The 19,539-nt window shown below is 36.9% G+C and overlaps 1 non-coding gene across 1 annotated transcript; it reads left to right on the top strand.

The window, feature by feature from the left end:
* Window positions 1-8,603: 8,603 nt before the first annotated feature.
* Window positions 8,604-8,710, top strand: LOC142180429 (small nucleolar RNA R71). Its single transcript, XR_012709054.1, has one exon. It is a non-coding gene; the product is annotated as a small nucleolar RNA R71 (small nucleolar RNA).
* Window positions 8,711-19,539: the final 10,829 nt, after the last annotated feature.

The raw sequence follows: 19,539 nt of genomic DNA, 5'->3' as shown, positions 1-19,539 counted from the left end.
TTAGGAGAAAGATTCATTAGACTAAGACGTTTATCCTAGGAGAAACTTCATCAGACTAGGTTTTCTATCTTAGGAGAAAGATTCATCAGACTAAGATTTTGATCCTAGGAGAAAGTTCATCAGACTAGGTCCTTTTTTATGGTATCTTAGGAGAAAAATTCATCAGACTAAGTTTTCTATCCTAGGAGAAAATTCATCAGACTAGGTTTTCTAATCTTAGGAGAAAAATTCATCAGACTAAGATTTCGATCCTAGGAGAAAATTCATCAGACTAGGTCTTTTTTCTTTTTTCCTTTTTGGTATCTTAGGAGAAAGATTCATCAGACTAAGATTTCTATCCTAGGAGAAAGTTCATCAGACTAGGCCTTCTATCTTAGGAGAAAAATTCATCAGACTAAGATTTTTATTGGGAGAAAATCCATCAGACTAGGACTTTTTATCCTAGGAGGAAAAATGTGAAGAGCAATGGCAACATTTATGCACACTAGCAAGATAGATAAATACAAAGATTTGAGAAACTTACCTTTGTCGGCTCTTCTCTTCTTCTTTTTTTTTCTTTCTTTCCTTTTTTTTTGAAACCCAAATTCCTTGCACTGCTTTCTTCCTGTTTCAAAACAAAGAAAATTTTATCAGTTTTAAAAGTGGTGGTCGGTTTGCGGCCTTGAGTCTTGGACAGCTTGGCTTTTGCTCAATCAGCTTGAGTCAGTTTCAAGAGACTTTTTGCTTTACATCAACCCTGATCGTTTCACACCCAGTACTATTTGTATTTGTGGCTCAATCAGCCTTATCCCAACTGGAGATCTTTGCTTAGGTGACCTTTTCTATGTCTTGAATGTATTTCTTCTTTTTGAGCAATTTGTCTGTTAGAGAGAATCACCAATTATCTTTGCTTGCGCCCAGTAGGTTAACAAGAGTCTTTTGGGGGCAAACATTTTCATGAACCCTCAAGGCATGTTGACAGTAACGACTAAGTGTGCTGGCCAAATTTACTTTGTACAACTGAAAAGCTGGTAGCAGATTTTGAAATCTTTTCTTGCTTGTTTTGATAAGGACTGACTCAGAGTGAAGAACACAATGATGCAAAGAAACAAGTATTAACAAGAAATTCCCCTGTCGGAAGGACAGAAGGAAGAGTTTTTTTCTTCTTTTTTTTCCTTTTTATTTTGCGGTAACTAGCCTTAATGATCATGACATGCATTTTGGACTTAACAGTCTGATCTATCAAACTGACCAAATCTTCCCTTTTACCATTCTTATGACTTTGAAGCCGGGCTTGTTCTTGCCAATCCTTTGCATCAGCTTCACGACTCACTTTCGACAAGTCGTGCCCCGAGGGATTTTCACCAACAAGCCTCTCTCATTTATTTATCTCTTCTTACCATCGCCTTACAGTGCCTGTGAGGGTTTTCACTAGTAAGACTCTCTCATTTTTCTTTTATTTTTTTTCTTTTGCTTTCTTGTGTGAGCAACTTGACAGTGTTCTATGTCGCGTGACAACTTTTGCTCATTGCATGCTTCTCTTGACATTCTTGAAGGCATATCAGGAGGTCTTTTTTGGAAGGTTTTTTGGATAGGGTTGGAAAGAATGGTTGACATGAAGGCTCAAAGTAGACTCAAAATAAGGGGCTGTAGACTTACAACTCTTGGAATCGACTCTTTCAAAAGTGAAATAAAATCTTTGCCCCAGTTTAAGATTCGGGAATTTTTTGGATTTTTTTTTACTCTTATTTGGTTGGACCGAACCGTGTAAGGCTGCCTGCGTATCTTTTTTTTAAGGAATCAGGTCTAACTTAGTTCAAACCTCTGAACTAACTATTTTTTTTCATCTTTCTTTCTTTTATTCCATTTCTTTTTTTTTTCAAAACAAGTTGCCCCAATTTTTATTTTCTGGGGAATGAGCTTTTGACTGTTCTTTCTTCTTCTTTTTTTTATTATTTGAACTTTCTAAGAGTTGCCCCAGTTTGTACTCTTAGGACATGGACTTTTCTTTTCATTCATTTTTTTCATTTTATTTTTTTTTTATTTTTTGGACTTTTAACTCTAAACTTGATTCCAAAAGAGGGTGGTCAAAGAAAATAACACAGGCTCAAAAGGGGTAGAGAGGGGTATAAAGTGTTTAGGTAGCAGAAAAAGGGCATCCTAGCCTCGAGAATGCCAATTATAGTATCCTTTCGTGATCACAACATTGATGAGCATTTCTATCTTCTTGGTGTGTCGTAGTCGGAAGACACTTTTCACCCATTAATGTCAAACTTTCCAATAAACTTCAATTGATTCTTCCTCAAACCCGACCTTCACAATTATTTGAAGGTAAAGATCATTAACCTCCACGGGTCATTTTATTCGAGCTTAATTCCAAAGTGTTTCAACTCTTTATTCATCCTCAAAAGTTCCTTTTTCTCATTTATCCAATTCCAGCTTAAATCAGTTTTCTAAGATCTGGCCAAAAATTCTGCATGCATGTCATATCACTAAAACTAGCGGAAAAAGAACTAAGCATGGAATGACACAAAAGGACAAACTGTATTTCATTGAGTAAACAACAAGATAAACAACCTAAAATTCGAGTTACAACCCTAAAATAATCTGGCTAATGAAAATAGCAACAAAATGGACAGACAAGACTCACACAAACAAAATAGAGGGATAGAAGGGTTTGACTCAATAAAATAAATAAAATTCGGATCACACCCTGGAATAACCCAGATAATAGAAAAAACATCAAAACAAGCTACCAAGACTCCTTCCTAGTGAGGAGGGAATGACTTTTCAATTGCTAAGCTTGACATTTAGCCACAAATTTGCTCATCAGAATCACCATGGCCTTCTCCAATTTCAGCCGGCAAGTTTCCGAGAGGATTCTCATACTCCATGTTACCACACATCATCCCCACAACGTGTACATCATCATGTGTATGTAAAGGATTCTGCGTGATATTCTGGGTGTCATTATCTTGGATCACAATTAGTTTTTCCTGGATCATCCTTTCTATTTCTCTTTTAAAATCCCGACAACTTTCAATATTGTGCCCCTGGGCATTGGAATGGTATTCATACCTTTTAGTAGGGTCAAAGCTTCTTGCACGTGGGTCCACATGATTTGGAGGAATAGGTGCAATCATGTCATAATGCTTCAATTTCTCAAACACACTTGCATATGACTCTCCTATTGGTGTAAAATTATCTTTCAACCTTTGTTCCCCTCTATACCCTTGGCTTGGATATGGGTTATAGGGCACTTGAAAATTTTGTGGAGGCTGGTGGAGATTTTGCGGTGCTAGTGTTCGCCTTCTGGGGTGTTTTGGTGGCTGGACAACATACTGAAGTGGAGCAATAGAGTATTGTGGGTTCTGAGGTGGATAGTAGTGCTCAAGGGAATCATCGGAAACCTGATGAGGCTGCTCATACCTTTGAGATGTTCTCCTAGGACCTCTTCTCGACCTTATTGTCTTTGTGGTTTCTTCATCCTTCTCATTCGTGTCACTAAAATTATCAGATTCAATCTGGGCAGCCTGAGTTGCAGCTTTGAGAATTGCTTGACTTATAATTTTGCATGTCTTAAGGCCATTCTCAACCATTTCCCCAATTTTGATTGCTTCTGAGAAGGATTTTTCTACTGCGGACATCATGGTTTGAAAATAATCTGTCTCTTGAGCCTGAAGGAAGACAGTGATTAGCTCGTGGTCATCCATAGGTGGCTTAACTCTAGCCGCTTGTTCTCTCCATTTAATGGCATATTCCCTAAAACTTTCAGTTGGTTTCTTTTTCAGGTTTGAAAGGGAATTGCGGTCTGGGGCGATATCGATGTTGTATTGGAACTGTTTGACAAAGGCATGGGCCATGTCATCCCAGACATGCAAGTGAGAGATTTCTTGATCCATAAACTATTCAGAGGCTACCCCTGTCAGGCTTTCCCCAAAATAAGCCATTACTAGTTCTTCTTTTCCCTCCACACCTCTTAGCTGATTGCAATACCTTTTCAGGTGGGCTATGGGGTCTCCGTGTCCATCATACTTTCCAAATTTGGGGATCTTGAAACCAAGTGGCAAACAAACATTGGGGAACATACATAGATCCTTGAAGGCAATACTCTTCTGACCTGCCAACCCTTGCATGTTTTTCAACTGTTGTTCTAAGCTTTTCATTCTTTGGGTCATTTCTTCCTGTGCCATCTTTTAGGCCGGCTTCTCAATTTTTGCAGGAAGATCAAACAGGTACGAGTGGTACTCAGGAGAATGGTATTGTTCTTGCTGGGTAGCAAATTGTGACTCATGAGTTTTCTTTTGTACCATTGTCGGCTGTGGGATGGTGAAGACGGGCATAACAATAGTGGTTGTCTGATTGGTTGTCAATGGCACACTTTGGGAGCGCGCAACAGAAGTTCCAGGTATAGTCATACAGTTAGGATCAAGACTCAACTCAGGTGGATAAGATTGATCATGCAATGAGACCGGAATGGTAGTAGTCGAAATGGATGTGAACTCTGGGAAACTATGAATAGAAAAAGGCGGTCCTTGGCCATTGGCCCACGCTTGACACATTTCAATCATTTGCTGCTTGAGTACTCTATTTTCCTCAACCACAGTAGACTCTTGTTGAACCCTCTGACCCTGAGTCTCTTGAGCACTTGTAACAGCTTCGATGCCATTTTTTCCTTGGATCTTGTGTTGCCAGCTTACCACAAACCGACCACCTCAAACTTTCTTTACAATTCAAAATAAAAGACACGTTAGAATGGACTCAGTCGGTCCTTATTATCATCATCATTTGTTTTTTTCATTTTTTTAGTCGATCGAACCTGATATGGGTTGCCTACGTATCATGTGGAAACATGAATCAGATCGTGCGTAGTTCGGGAAGATCAGAAATAAAGGAAATAAACTAACTCTTTTTTTTCTAATTTTTGAAAGAAAGACTTATAAATAAGAAAGAAAATATTTTTGGATTTCGATTTGTTTTTTTGGATTTTTGGGAGAAAGACTTTCTAAAACAAATGTAGAAAATATATTTTTTTTTGGATTTTGATTTCATTTGTTTTCTTTTTCTAATAAAAGACTCCTACAAATAAAATATTTTTTTGGTTTAAAAATTTTCTTATTTTTTAAATATGTTTTTGGGATTTTCTAAAAAAAAGGACTCCTAAAGAAGGAATTAAAGGAAAATATTTTTGGATTATTTAAAAAATGGGGGCCTGAACCGATAAGGTTTGCCTACGTATCTCACATCCGGTAAGAATCAGACCCGTGTAGTTCTGCCATTTTGATGCACAGAAAAATATGATTTGTTTTGAAATAATTTTCTCTTTTTATTCTTGAAATTTTGACAGAGTAACGGGTTTTTTTTTTTTTGAATACCGGGATTGTCAAAACTAGGCGTTTTTCTATCCTACCTCACTCTTTGATTTTTCTCTTCTATTGTTTTTTGATTTTTTTTTTCTAACTCAAGAAACCGGTCAACATACAAGCCAAGCAAATTAATGCACAAGTAGCACGTAAAGAATACATCAGGATGGTCCTTTAATTTTGGGTACACCTATCCTAAACGGACCCAACCCCTGTGTTGAGTCCCCTAAGTCAAATACACGTAATGGAAGCAAACGTACCTAATAGGGATCCGACATGAGGCTGTGTTATTTTAAGTTTAAATCCTGGGTGTATTGTTCTACACCTGGCTTACCCGAGCGGACAACTCGAGCCAGGGGGGATGCAGCGTACCGGGAATACAGAAGTTTCACGAGCTCTGCAACTTATCCGAACCTCGTTCTAAAATTAGGATATGACTCTAACAGAAAAGAAGCCACGTGAAGCGCACGCTTCCCAGAAAATTTAGAAGACTAAGAGAGAATAGAGATTTTCGTAATAGTTTATATACAGTTCACAACAATATCAAAGCGGTAAAGAGAGGCAATTAGCACATTAGGCTCAAACAAGTAATATCAGACAATCATGAAAGCCAAGCATAACAGTTATCTAAGCTCGAATTCTGAACCCTGAACCAGAGATTCTGGGTTCTTTTCCCCAGTAGAGTCGCTAGAGCTGTCACACCTCCTTTTTCCGCAGTGGGATAGGGGATAAGGGAGTTTTTCCAATTAAAGTGACATTAATCGAAATGAGATTATTTATTAAAATCAGAGTCGCCACTTGGAATCACTTATGGTGTCCTAAGTCACCGGTTTATTTTAAATCCCAAATCGAGAAAATTTGACTCTATTTATGGTCTGCGAACACAGAAAACCGGGTAAGGAATTCTGTTAACCCGGAAGAAGGTGTGAGGCACTCCCGAGTTCCGTGGTTTTAGCACGGTCGCTCAACTATTAATAATTGGCCTAATTATCTGATTTAATACATGTTTTAAAACCTAGTGTGTATTTTTATCTTCTAAACCGCTTTTAATTATTTATGGAATTATTTCTGGAACAAATCACGATGTCGTACACTTGTCATTTTGGCACATGTCGCAAACCGCGCCATATGAAATGCACCCGCGATTGACGACATGCTTATTTTTATTATTGAAAGTTGTGGTTGGGTCACATGAAATGCACACCCGAATTAGAATTTACGTATCGTGACCACACCACGATAATTTATTTAAACAACACGCCTAAAGCAGGCTACGATGTTCGAGTTAATTATTTTCCTAAGTTACAAATTATCGTGAGACTTAAGAGTTATACATTCTTCTGACTTAACACCACTCATGAACTATATATTATGTGCTATTGTTTAACATGCAATTTTGTTAAACAAAAATAAAAATGTAATAAGAAAAGGGTAGGCTACTTCAAGCACTAACGTAATTCAAGAAACAAAAAGAAAATTATCTTTTGTTACAATTGTGGAGATTCTCTTCATACCCAAAAGAAAGTAGCCAAAAGATGACTGAAATTGCATAATTTACTTATCAACAGTAAAAGAAAATACTTCTCTTTCCCATTTTTTAAAACAGAACCATCCTTATGAATCGCAACTGAAATTGAAGTTAACCAGTTTCAAGAAATAATGAATCTAATTTCAGTATTACAATGCAAGACTGTGCATTTACCACAAGTCACAATTTGGATTACCACTCTTCACTGAATTCCAAGAAGGTAAGCACATTGACAGTAGTTATTAAAAAATGAACAAGAATGGAATCTAACCTTAGTCTGAGACAGAAAACTCGGCGAAAAAACCTCGCCGAAGTTTGAACGGAGACCTCACTTATCATCGACTGTTTTGGGTATTTTTGGACTGTTTAGGGGTGGTTTGGTAGTTATTGCCATGGTGGCTGGCCAGCAGCTGATGAGCAGCGGCAAAAAAAGGGAGATGGAGAGTGATTGGGGGGTAGCGGCAGTTGACCTCTCTTTTCTCAGATCTCTCGTGTGTGTGTTTATGTGTAGCTAATGAGACGATCAAAATCTGAAGAAGGGAGGGGAAACAGCTGGAATTTTGGAGTTGGAGAAAGGTGATGGCTGCCGTTTTTTATGTTTGAAGTGGGGGAATTAGCCTAGGGTTTTTGGGTGTTAATTTGGTTTTTATATGGTAGTGGGGAGTGAGTATTGGCCTTTGGATGAAAGTAGATCAATGGCTATGATTAAGGGAGGGGTTTGATGGGTGAGAAAAGGGTTTGGGCTAAAAGGAATCGGGAAGAATAGGCCTTTGCCTTGCTGGACCACCAAAATACGAAAATGAGCTCCCAATTGGCCCAAATTCAATTCTTACTCATTGAACAAAAAATAAAAATAAAAATACTAATACTATCAAAATATACTAATTAATACAAAACATATTTTTTTGGTATTTTCATATAATAATAAAAACAATATCTTTCTAAAAAATACCTAATACCTAAATTAAATAGAGAAAATGAAACTATTTTTGTATTTTTCAATTTTTGTGCTTTAAAAAAAATAGAATTAAAATTAATAATAAAGTGAAATCCTAATGAAATAAACTCAAATAAATATTCTAAAAAATACTAGGACTATTAAAGGTAATTCTAATGTGTGGGTCAAAAATTACGTGCTTACAGCTAGTTGTTGATTTTGCTGGTTGTATCCCTGTTGCCTTTGGTACGGCACAACTTGACCATGTGGTCACATAGCTCCAGGATTGCTGCTATTATTGTACTGCTGCTATGCTGGTCTATATTGTTGATTCTGTTGCCCCCAATTCTGACCACCTTGCCTCTGTCCTCCATAGTTGGCCACATAGTTCATATCTTCCTGATAGTGTTGGCTGTCACTTTCCGCACTCCAAGAGCATACATATGGTTGGTTAATGAATGGTGTACATAAGCCCCCATTAGTCGCATCAACTATGTGTACCTGCTGCTTCTAGCCCGATTCATCGATCTTTTTGGTGAGGATACTCATTTGCGTCATCAGAGTAGCCATATTTTCGGCTATGGAGTTGTTTGGGTCCAAAGCCACTTAGTGAACGACAGGAGTGATCGTAGAGTCTCTTGTCATCCATCTTGAGTTTTGAGCCATTTTATCAAGTAGGATCTTACATTCTCTAAATGATTTACTCAAAAATGCTCCATACACTGAAGCATCAACATTGGCCTTTAAGCTGTCTGCCAATCCCATGTAGAACCTCTGCCCCAACATCTGATCTGGAATGCCATGATGTGGACACTTAACCAGCATACCCTTGAACCTCTCCCACGTTTCTTGTAGTATTTCTGTTGGTCTCCGCCTGAAGCTCAATATCTCATCAATTTGTTTGGCAGTCTTATTGTGTGGGTAGAACTTGTTCAAAAATTGCTTGACTAGTTCCTCCCAAGTAGTGATGGAGTTTATGGGGAGTGAATTAAGCCAAGTCTGAACCTCTCCCGTCACTGAGAATGGAAACAATAACAACTTTATTGCTTCTGGTGTCACATTAGGTTGCCTTTGCGTGACACATGTCGACAAAAATTTTTTTAGATGCTGCTGAGGATCTTCAATGTAAGACCCTGAGAACAATCCCTTGTTCTGCAACAAATGTAGTATTTTGTTTGTGATTTGAAATGATTCCGCTTGTATCCGAGGGACTGCAATTGCGATTGCCAGATTTTTGGCGGTGGGTTATGCCCAATCATACAATGCTGCTTCTGGCACAAGAGGCACCACACCCTGATTGTTCGGGTCATTCGTATTGTTTCTATTATTTGGATTTTCTATTCCGTCATCCATGTATGGTTCGATTTGTTCTGTTCAGTTCTGTTGATGTTTGCCCTTCTTGTTTGCACGATTTAGTGCCTTGAAAACTTTCTCAGGATCTGATAATGCTTCGAACAATTCACCAGTTCTTGAGGAGTTTCTAGGAATGCACCTGTAACACCCAAGACTACAAACGTTAGAATTTTAATGTATTTAGTTTAAAATGAAGAAAATTGACTACACTAAGAATTCTAACACTTCTTTTAGCTACAATTAATAACACCGTTACGTTCCCCGTCAACGGTGCCGAAATTTGATCACGCCCAACTATGCCTCCTAAGAGGTCTAGCGGTCGTTGCAAATATAATCCGGTTTACAGGTCCGGAGTCTAATCCCACAGGGAATTAACCTACTAATAATAGCTACTAGACTCGCACCAATTCGCACAATCAATCTTCAAAAATATTAAATAACAAATTGGATGTTTACTAACCAAAGATCAAGTAATGAAAATGCAGTAATTAATAACTAACTACGAACATGTTGTAGACCAGATTTGGAATGATCTAAGGTTCTGATTTCCCTTATTGTCAGAATCCTTTTCGCTACGTTTTCTATAAATTTGCCTAAGTTTTCTCTACTGATCATGAGCTCTCTGAGTGTTGTAATTCTCTCCCGAGTAACTACCATAATTTACTAGACATATTCTTCCGAATTACGCTAGCTGGCACTAAGTTACGGCTCACTTGGATCGCACCAAGATTTCGTTATTCCTAATCCCACCTTTAAACCCTCCGTATTGATCCTCACATACGTTAGGAGTGATATTATTCAACAACTACCTAAATATGTACTCTCTTCCGAGTAATACATACTAAATAGGCACAGTCGATTGGGAGCTCTTCAACCAACCACAATATAAACGTAGTTGAACAAATAGAGAAAACGCTACGGCAAATCTATATTAAACGTAACAGGAAAATCATCCTCCAATAGGTTCCATCAAAACCCTAGATTAGAAGTTTAGCTACTCATACTCATAGTAGCAATTTCTCAAGTATTTTGCATAAATAAATTATAAAGTAAAGATGAAGGAATGTAGAACTCGGTGATTTTTTCCCCCCACAAAAGTTGTTCCACGAGCTATTCTTGCCTCCGGTCACACCCCGTTTTAAAAATGGTGTTTAATGACTATTTATATGTGTAGGGAAGAGACCTAGAAGAAATAACCAAGTCCAAAACCAAATAGGAAACAAAGTATGCTTTAAAAATTCGGAACACGCTCGCTGTAGACCATGGGTTCAATGTACCTACACATAAAATTGACTCAATTAAGCACAAATATAGTGTAGTTTAGCATTAACGCCCCAAAATGTAAGGTAAGTAATGCACTAAAAATCCGGAATTATAGCCAAATATCAAAATGCCATATATTTTTATATCAAATAATGTTCACAAAAATATGTTCAAATTATCATATATGGGATTGGATCTAGGCATATCTACAGTATTCTTGACAGGTTGATCCTCTAAATGGAGAATTGCTAAACACCTTGAGTGCTTGTATCAACTTGCCATAGGTTGTACCATCATCACAATCAGTTTGAAGATCAAGTACTCCATTAAATAGATACGTTTACTTCCTAGGCATTCTGATTACTGCAACATAATTTTTAGCTTATATACACTGTCAATATATAAAAATATTTTACCAGTTGGTTTCTTGTCTTTTTTCTTGGTTACTAATCTAACTTTTTAGAAATAGTTACTTTTGTTTTTAAATAATTCGATTATGTAATTTTTTTACACTTTAAGAATGTAGAAGTTATGCTCTTTTAAAGTTAGGGTCAAATCTTCAATCCGTAATATATAGTCAATTATTAGTCATCTACAACATGACATAGTTCCAACGTATGCTTGGCGTAGAAAGTTAGATTTTCAGTTTCTATCTATAGCGTAAGGGTGCAAAACAAACGTACGGTAAAAACTTGTCAATCCAGTAGTACTGAAAGGTTTGGAACATCTTGAGTGCAATGATGATCTTGAACTGGGCACTGGTCATTTATTTATTCGTAATTTTTCTTTCGAACCTAACGAGCTTGCACCATAAGATGATGAGAAGACTTGTAACAAATTATATATCCAGATCAGGCTGATCATGAGTATGGCCTTCTTCCACATCAAATCTGCAACAATATTGATATTACGACTCAACTACTGTTGTACTGTGAGTGACTGGTTTTAAATTTAGGGATGGCAATGGTGCGATGCCGAGCGGGTTCTGCCTCAACCTGCCCCGTTCCGCTCCGCATAGCATTTTGACCCGTCCCATATCTACATTCGCGTCTAACCGCTCCGCCCTGCCCTGCTTAATTTCCCTTTAATTTTTTTCCCAAGTTGTCTTTTTTTTTTTTCAATTATTATATTTATATATGTCATTGCTAATGCCCTTTTCTGTTATATATATCTAAGTCTTCCTCTTCCACAGTTATTTATCAAAATTGTATTTGAGGTTTATAAACTTCGAGTACAATAGTTGCAGAGTCTTTATATTGTGATATTAGAAATAGATTGTGTTATCGTATGCATACATTTCATATATCTAATAATTTTGGGTTTCTATATGCTGATCTTTGAGAGGACTGAAGAGTAATCGATAAGCTTTAAGGCCTTATTTGCAGAAGCAGTCAAGTGATTTACTTGTGAAGGATTGAATGTGCTAATCAGATATATGCAGAATTATGTTGGCTTCTTTCTTAGTTTGAGATGATGTTAAAAAATTACTCTTCCTCCGTTGGTGATTGACTATTCAAATGCAGTCTCTATTAACTTTGAGAAGTCCCCAAGAATTATATTTTTCTCTAAAAATATTAGGCATAGTTGGCACAACAGAATGGAAATTAAGTGGAAGCACGATATGCAAAAGAATGAGAGATCCACTAAATTCAACAAAAAGTAGTAAGATTTGGAATCCCACCCGCGACCCACCCTGCACCCGCCTAAATTTAAAAAAAAAATATTTTAACCCGCACTACACCCATACACTCTAACCCGCCCCGCCTCGCAAATGCTGTAACCCGCCCTGCCCCGCATCGTTCCATTGCCATCCCTAGTTTTAGTTATGAGAAAGAGGATGTATGACACAAAATATTTTCTCCTTTTATTTCAATCCAGATTATTTCTATTTCTCTCTATCTGTTTTTGATAATTAAGAAAGGAGCAGAGATCTATAAAGACGTATGTGTTCACGTGGATCCAATAGTTTTTGTTCAGATTATGTATAATAAAAAATTTACTAAATATTTGACTATAATACTCAAGTACTACTGTATATTAACTTGAAGTTACTGTGGAGTAAAAACCTATAAAATGTAAATTTTGGATTTTTCTTTATTTGCAAGGGCACACAAAGGTGCCATCAAATAGAAAGAGCTGTACAAGTGAGATACTTGCGGAGTCCAAGATATCATATCGTAACTTTAATACTATATGTTTCTAATGCTGCCACGTTATAAAATGGATGGAACACAGCTTCAGCAAATTAGGAGAACTCCAGCAATGTTTTTAGCAAAGAGAAACCCCCCTTTTCAAGTTTCAGCAAAGAGAGATCATGTTTTCTCTGAAACTAATTAATTTTATATTGTTAATGTATATGAATAAGTAAAAGATGAGAAGATTTTGTGCCAAACAAACCCTTAGCCATAAAGGATAAAGTAATTTAATGATAACTAGTGTACTCCATAATCAAAGTGCGATATGGAATTTGGTAGCTATGCTGATATGTGAAAAGTGCTTCGTACGTCTGTTTTGTTAGGTAAAGTATATGACACCATTATATTAGGACAAAATGGATCGACCTTTTTTTTCTTGGTTAAATGGATGCATAATATCAATAACTAGGTAACGTCGCACTTAAGCGCTAATAATAATCTATTTGGTCAAACTTTTTAATTTTGCATATCTTGAAAAGTACTTTTCTCTAAAGTATTTTTAAAAAAATACTTTTAGTGAGAAATAATTTTATGTTTGACTAATTAATTAAAGAATATTTTTAAGTAACAATTAATATTTGACCAAACTTTTAAAAAGTATTTTTAAGTGTATTTTTTTCAAAAAAGTTTTTTAAAAATATATTTTTGGGGAGAAACTATTTTTTTGCTTCTCACTTTTGCTCCTACTTAAAAGCATTCTTTTTCATTCTAAAAGTTTGACCAAATACCTTAACTTTGAAAAAAAAATACTTTTAGTTAAAGAAAAGCTTGGCCAAACAGGCAATAATTTTTCTAGATGGGCCGAAATATTACAAGTTGAGATCGAAATCTTCCGTAAAAATTGCATAGGGCGCCCTATTTGGTCGCCCCTTATTAACCTGTACCCGCTTTATTTTTCTGTTTGCATCCGCACCCGTTTTTTTGTTAAAAGCCTTTTAAAAAGAAGACTTGCCCTTCTTTATTAAAAGACTACTTTCTCTCCAAGTATACGCCAGTCTACTGTTTCTGTCTCTCTCCCCCGTTCTTCGCATTTTTGATTTGTTCTTCTTTGAAATCAAACAGTTTTCGTCATTCTTCTTGATTTTTCAACTGTTTGTTCCCCAATAACATTACATATAATGACAGGTACATTGCATTAACTTTCTGAGTTTTATTTTAGTATTATTTTTACGATTTAATTTCTGGTTAAAATAGTTTCTTAGGGATTACTTTGATTAGTGAACTAGTTTTCTAGGTTTTACTTTTACGATTGAGTTTTTTGATTTTTTGAACGTGTGTTTGTGTTTTCTGATGAAAATTCTATAAATTCTTCAGTGATTTTTGGAGATGTTGAAATTTTTAAAAATTTTGAGAGTTAAATAGATGATACTATTCAAGTGTGAAGTTTATAATACTTCAACGATAACTTATTTCTAGGAGCTGAAGTTTTGTTTTGTGTTTTGTGTTTTTGTTATATTTTTTATGAACTTCAGCATTATTTGGAGTTGAATTTGTGTTCTGTTTTTGTAAAAACTACAACATGTTTTTGCTGAAATTTTTGTTTTGTAACTGGTGAACTTCAGCATTCTAGGAGCTGAAGTTTTGTTTTGTATTTGCTGAATTCCAGCATTTAGGAGCTAGAGTTTTTGTTTTATATTTGCTGAACTTCAGCCTTCTTAGAGCTGAAGTTTTAACTGATTTTTTTGATAATGTTCTGACGTTATTTTTTCTATCTTTTATTTTTTTTTGAATAGATGGCATCTACGAAATCCAAATCACTTGAAAATCCTAAAGCACCTAAAGATCCTAAAGCACGTAAAGAACGTAGAATACGCAAAGGTCCTTCAGTCCCTGTTGCTCTACCTACAAAACCAGGGGAGAGATATTATGAGTTTCGAGATTGGTTTAACTGTCGTGTGTCGCGCCCTTTTTCTCTCGCGAGATCGGGCTTCGACATGTGACCACTCTTTTTAGGAGGTATTAAAAGAGAAGAGTCGCCACCTAACGGTTTTTAAGGTGCGTTAGGGCACCTATTATGCAAATAACTCTGTTTGACTAGTCTACGTCACCAAAGAATCGGGTAAGGGCTCAAGTTACCTCAAAGAGAAGGTATGAGGATCACAACACATAATGTTAAAAAACCAAGTAAACGAGAGAGCAAGATTTTGAAGCGCTATTTTGTGAAGTCTAAGGGTGTGACCTTGAAGGACATTCGAGATTATATGACCCAAAATAAAATTAAAAAGGATGATGTGAATTTCAAACACGTATGCGAGAGTGATGAAGATGTTGTGAAGCTTATGAAAATTCTTGTTGTGGAGTCTATTTTATTTGGAAGAAAGAATGAATCAACTGTACTGGAGGAGTATGCAGCTATTGTTGAAGATGATAAGGCTTGTGCTGATTATCCTTGGGGTAATGCGTCTTATGAGAAGCTCATTACCTCAATGAAATATGCATTGGACAACCAAGACAAATATAATTCAACTGAGTATACTGTTGGTGGATTTCTATTTTCATTATGTGTTTGGTTCTATGAGCGCTTCCCAGATATTCAGGAGAAGTATTTAAAAGAGGACGACTTCCTTGATGCCCCTCAGGTTCCCAGGATATTACGTTATGTATCTTTGGGAGAGCCTAAATATAAAGAACTTCATGAGGATTACTTCAGTAATCATGGTGTAAGTTAATATTTTTTTATTTTTGTAGTTGTGTTAATATGTTGACGTATCAGCTTTATTTTATTTTCATAATATACTTTTTTGTATTAAACAGAAATAACGAATATTTAGGATATTGGATATAATTCCTACCGAAGAGGAATTGAATTCAATGCCTTTAATTGGACAATTACCATGCAGCCAGATTCGTTCAAAGGTACTTAATCCGGTTCCTTCAACTAGTGAATCACCACGTAGTCGGAGTCGATCAAAAGAATCCAATCGAACTCCTGTAATTGGCGAATCACCTTGTACCCAGAGTCGTTCTAACCGTTCTACAATGGCGTTTGACAATGAATTAGTCAACACAATATGTCGTGTAAGTTTTGAGCTGAAGTTTTTGTTTTTTTGTTTTGTAAAGCTACAACATGTTTTAGCTGAAGTTTTTGTTCTGTTTGTGATGAACTTCAGTATTCTAGTAGCTGAAGTTGTGTTCTGTATTTGCTGAACTTCAACATATTTTAGCTGAAGTTTTGTTCTGTTTGTGAATAACTTCAGCATTCTAGTAGCTGAAGTTGTGTTCTGTATTTGCTGAGCTTCAGCATTCTTTAGACCTGAAGTTTTGTTCTGTGTCTCTATATTAGAGGGTAACGATGGAGGTTAAAAGACACGCAGAAGAAGAAAGACGCATGATCGCAAAAGAAGTTGTTGAGGAGTTTCAACTGGATGAGCGATCTGCTATTGTGGATGAGGTTTTGATAAAAGTCAAGGTAAGCTTATTTATAGAGAAGTCTTTTTTTTTTCTGCGAATGTTATTCAGATTAATCATTGTTAGTAATTTTTTTATAGGAATATTTTGATGAGAAGTTTGAAAAGTTGTTTAAGATTGTCGACAAATCAAAAGGAATGAACGATGGCGATTCAGATTTTGATTTGATGAACTATCGACAATATGATAGGATGAATGACTCGTTCGAACCTCTATCGGATATTAATGCTATTCATGATCCACTGCATAAAGTCGCAGATGAAAATGTAACAGGTGAGGAAGCAGCTCTTGAAGGCGATGGTCGAGTATTCGAGGAAGTTCAACGTGTTGAAGAACAAGTTAACGAGAAATGTTCCAATGTTGATAGACTGAGCAAAGATGGATATGATGAATAGTTATCAACCAAGAATGTAGGAAGCAAGAAAGGTGCAGATGATGAAATTGTCGATACTGAAGAACATGCGTTGAGTTGTGCTTTGGGTAATGATATTGCAAAAGGCAATGTGTGTGGTGATGGAGATCATGAACCTGTTGGTACTGAAGAACTAGCACCGAGTGGTTTGTGTACCACTATTGTCAAATCTACGCGATCGCGAACCTCCTCAAGCGATCGCGAAGCATTAAGCGCATGACCAGCTCCTCTCCAGTTTCCCCTACGCGATCGCAAACAACGACACGCTGTAACGACCCGATCAGTCATTTTGAGTATTACAACCCCATTCCCCCATTTACTGCTCAATTTATACTTCACAGTCATTTTAAGACTTACCGGGTTAGTTGGTTCGGGCCCGGAGGGAATTCAGAGTGAAATGAGACACTTAGTCTCATAATTGAAAATTTTAAGTTAGAAAAGTTGACCGGATGTGGACTTATGTGTAAACGACCTCGAATTTGAATTTTGATGATTTCAATAACTCCGTATGGTGATTTTGGACTTAGGAGCGTGTCCGGAAAATTATTTGGAGGTATGTAGTGGAATTAGGCTTGAAATGGCGAAAGATGAATTTTTGGGAAGTTTGACCGGGGAGTTGACTTTTTGATATCGGGGTCGGAATCCGTTTTAGAAAACTGAAATAGTTTCGTTATGTCAATTATGACTTGTGTGCAAAATTTTAGGTCAATCGGACTTTATTCAATAGGTTTCGGCATCGAATGTAGAAGTTGGAATTTCTTAGTTTTATTAAGCTCGAATTGGGGCATGATTCGTGGTTTTAGCGTTGTTTAATGTGATTTGAGGTTTCGACTAAGTTCGTATGATGTTTTAGGACTTGTTGGTATTTTTGGTTGAGGCCCTGAGGGGCTCGGGTGAGTTTCAGGATGGTTTCGGACCATTTCTAAGCTATTCTTAGTTGCTGGTGTTTGGCCATAGAGGTATGCATCGCGATCGCGGACAAATAGTCGCGATCGTGAAGAGCAATTTTGCTATTTAGGCACTGTGAATCATGATCGCGGAAGCCTTTACGCGATCGCGTAGAGGAAATTCCTGCTGCATTGACCCTACTTTGGAAGCTTATATCTCGCAATCTATAAGGAATTTGGAGATGATCCAAAAATGAAAGTTGTAGACCTTTGTGTATAGTTTTCAGAAATGTAAACCATTTATCACTTGGGGTTGTGTAAAAAAGTTATGGTGGATGCACTATAGGCTGTCTGGGAAGAGTTTGGAAATCTCTGTTGCACAGGGCTGACTTTAGAAGCTTATATCTCGCAATCTATAAGGAATTGAGAGATGAGAAACAAATGAAAGTTATAGTCCTTGGTGTCCAGTTGTCAGAAAGTTAAACTAATTTCAATTTGAAGTTTTGTAGAAAAGGTTATGACCATTATACTAGAGGCTGTCTGGAAGAGCTAGGCACTTGTTCCTCGCGATCGCGAAAGGCAAAATTTGGGCTGAGAAAAGTTGTGCCATATTTCGAGGGCAGTAGCTATATTTCGAGGTTTCAGTCATTTTTAACATATTTCGAGCTATGGAGCTCGGATTGAAGCGATTTTTTAAGGAGATTTTCATCATATGGATTGGGGTAAGTATTCTATATCCGAAAATAATTATACTTCATGATTCTATGGTTATATTCATCATTTATTTCAGATTTAAATGGTAGAAATCAAGATTTTTGCAAAATCTTCCAAAAATCAAAAATTTAAGATTTGGAGGTCGAGTTATTATCGGAATTTGATAAAATTGGTATGGTTGAACTCGTATCGGAATGGGTGTTCGGATTTTGTAACGTTTGTCGGGTTCCGAGACATGGACTCCACAGGCGACTTTTGAGCTAAATTTCGGATTTTTATGAAATTAGTATTTTCTTATGGAATTAATTCAAATAAATTTTATTGACTAAATCGAATTAATTGTGGATAGATTCGAGACGTTTGGAGGCCAATTTACAGGCAAAAGGCATAGCGGAGTAATGAATTACACGGTTTGAAGTAAGTAACACTTCTAAACTTGGTTATGAGGGTATGAGTCCCCGAATTTGGTATGATATAAATTGTTTGGAGGTAACACACACGATAGGTGACGAGCATGTGGACATGCACCATATAAATTGTGTCTTGAATAAATCCTGTGTAGTTGTAAGATTAATGAATCATGTTATTATCTGAACATTCTCCATGTGTTAGAGAAATTGAGCTGAGTCTCCTATTAAAGATCATGTTTAGGCTACGTGCTAATATTGTGGGACCCATGGGGTCGTATTGCTGTTGAATTAATTGTTCAAAAATATACATTTCACACTCAATAGTATTTGTCCATTGTGAGGATATTTATGGGATTGAGCTCCGCGATGCAACATGCCATAATGGCTTTATACATTATTATTATATGGATTGGGGCTGCCCGCCTGCACCAGGCCTTATAGGCTTTACTATTTTATGGATCGAGGTTGCCCGCTTGCAACAGGCCTTATAAGCTTTACTATTTTATGGATCGGGACTGCCCGCATGCAGCATGCCTTATAGGCTTTACTATTTTATGGATCGGGGCTTTCCGCCTGCAACAGGCCTTATTGGATTTATTATTATTCGGATCGGGACTGCCCGCCTGTAGTAGGCCATATTGGCTTTATATCACACTTGGGCTGAAGGAGCCCCTCCGGAGTCTGTACACACCCCTAGTGAGCGTAGATGATTATATATATTCGGGATGGATTTTCCCAGGGCATGGACTTGCCTTACTTATTTATATTGTGATGAATTTACCTAGACATGGATCTTGTCCGTATCATTTACATTTGGGGATAAATTTTCCAGGGCTGGATTGGCCTTATACGGTACTGAGTGACTGAATGTCAGTCGATGTGTATATATACAGGATGGCGATGTGTATATATATACGGGATGGAATATCCCTGGGCCGGATTGGCCATAAACAGTACCGAGTGACCGAATGATTTGTGACCAGTATTACATGAGGTCTTTCCACTGAGATGTCATATTCCTCATATCATGCAGTATTGATCTATTTCACTTGTACTGAGTTTAACTGTTGAACTTGAAAGCATGCCTACA

The sequence above is a fragment of the Nicotiana tabacum genome, chromosome 4, assembly GCF_000715075.1.
Source record: "Nicotiana tabacum cultivar K326 chromosome 4, ASM71507v2, whole genome shotgun sequence".
In the NCBI taxonomy this organism is placed as follows: Eukaryota; Viridiplantae; Streptophyta; class Magnoliopsida; order Solanales; family Solanaceae; genus Nicotiana; species Nicotiana tabacum.
This window is presented reverse-complemented; position numbering and strand designations above follow the sequence as displayed.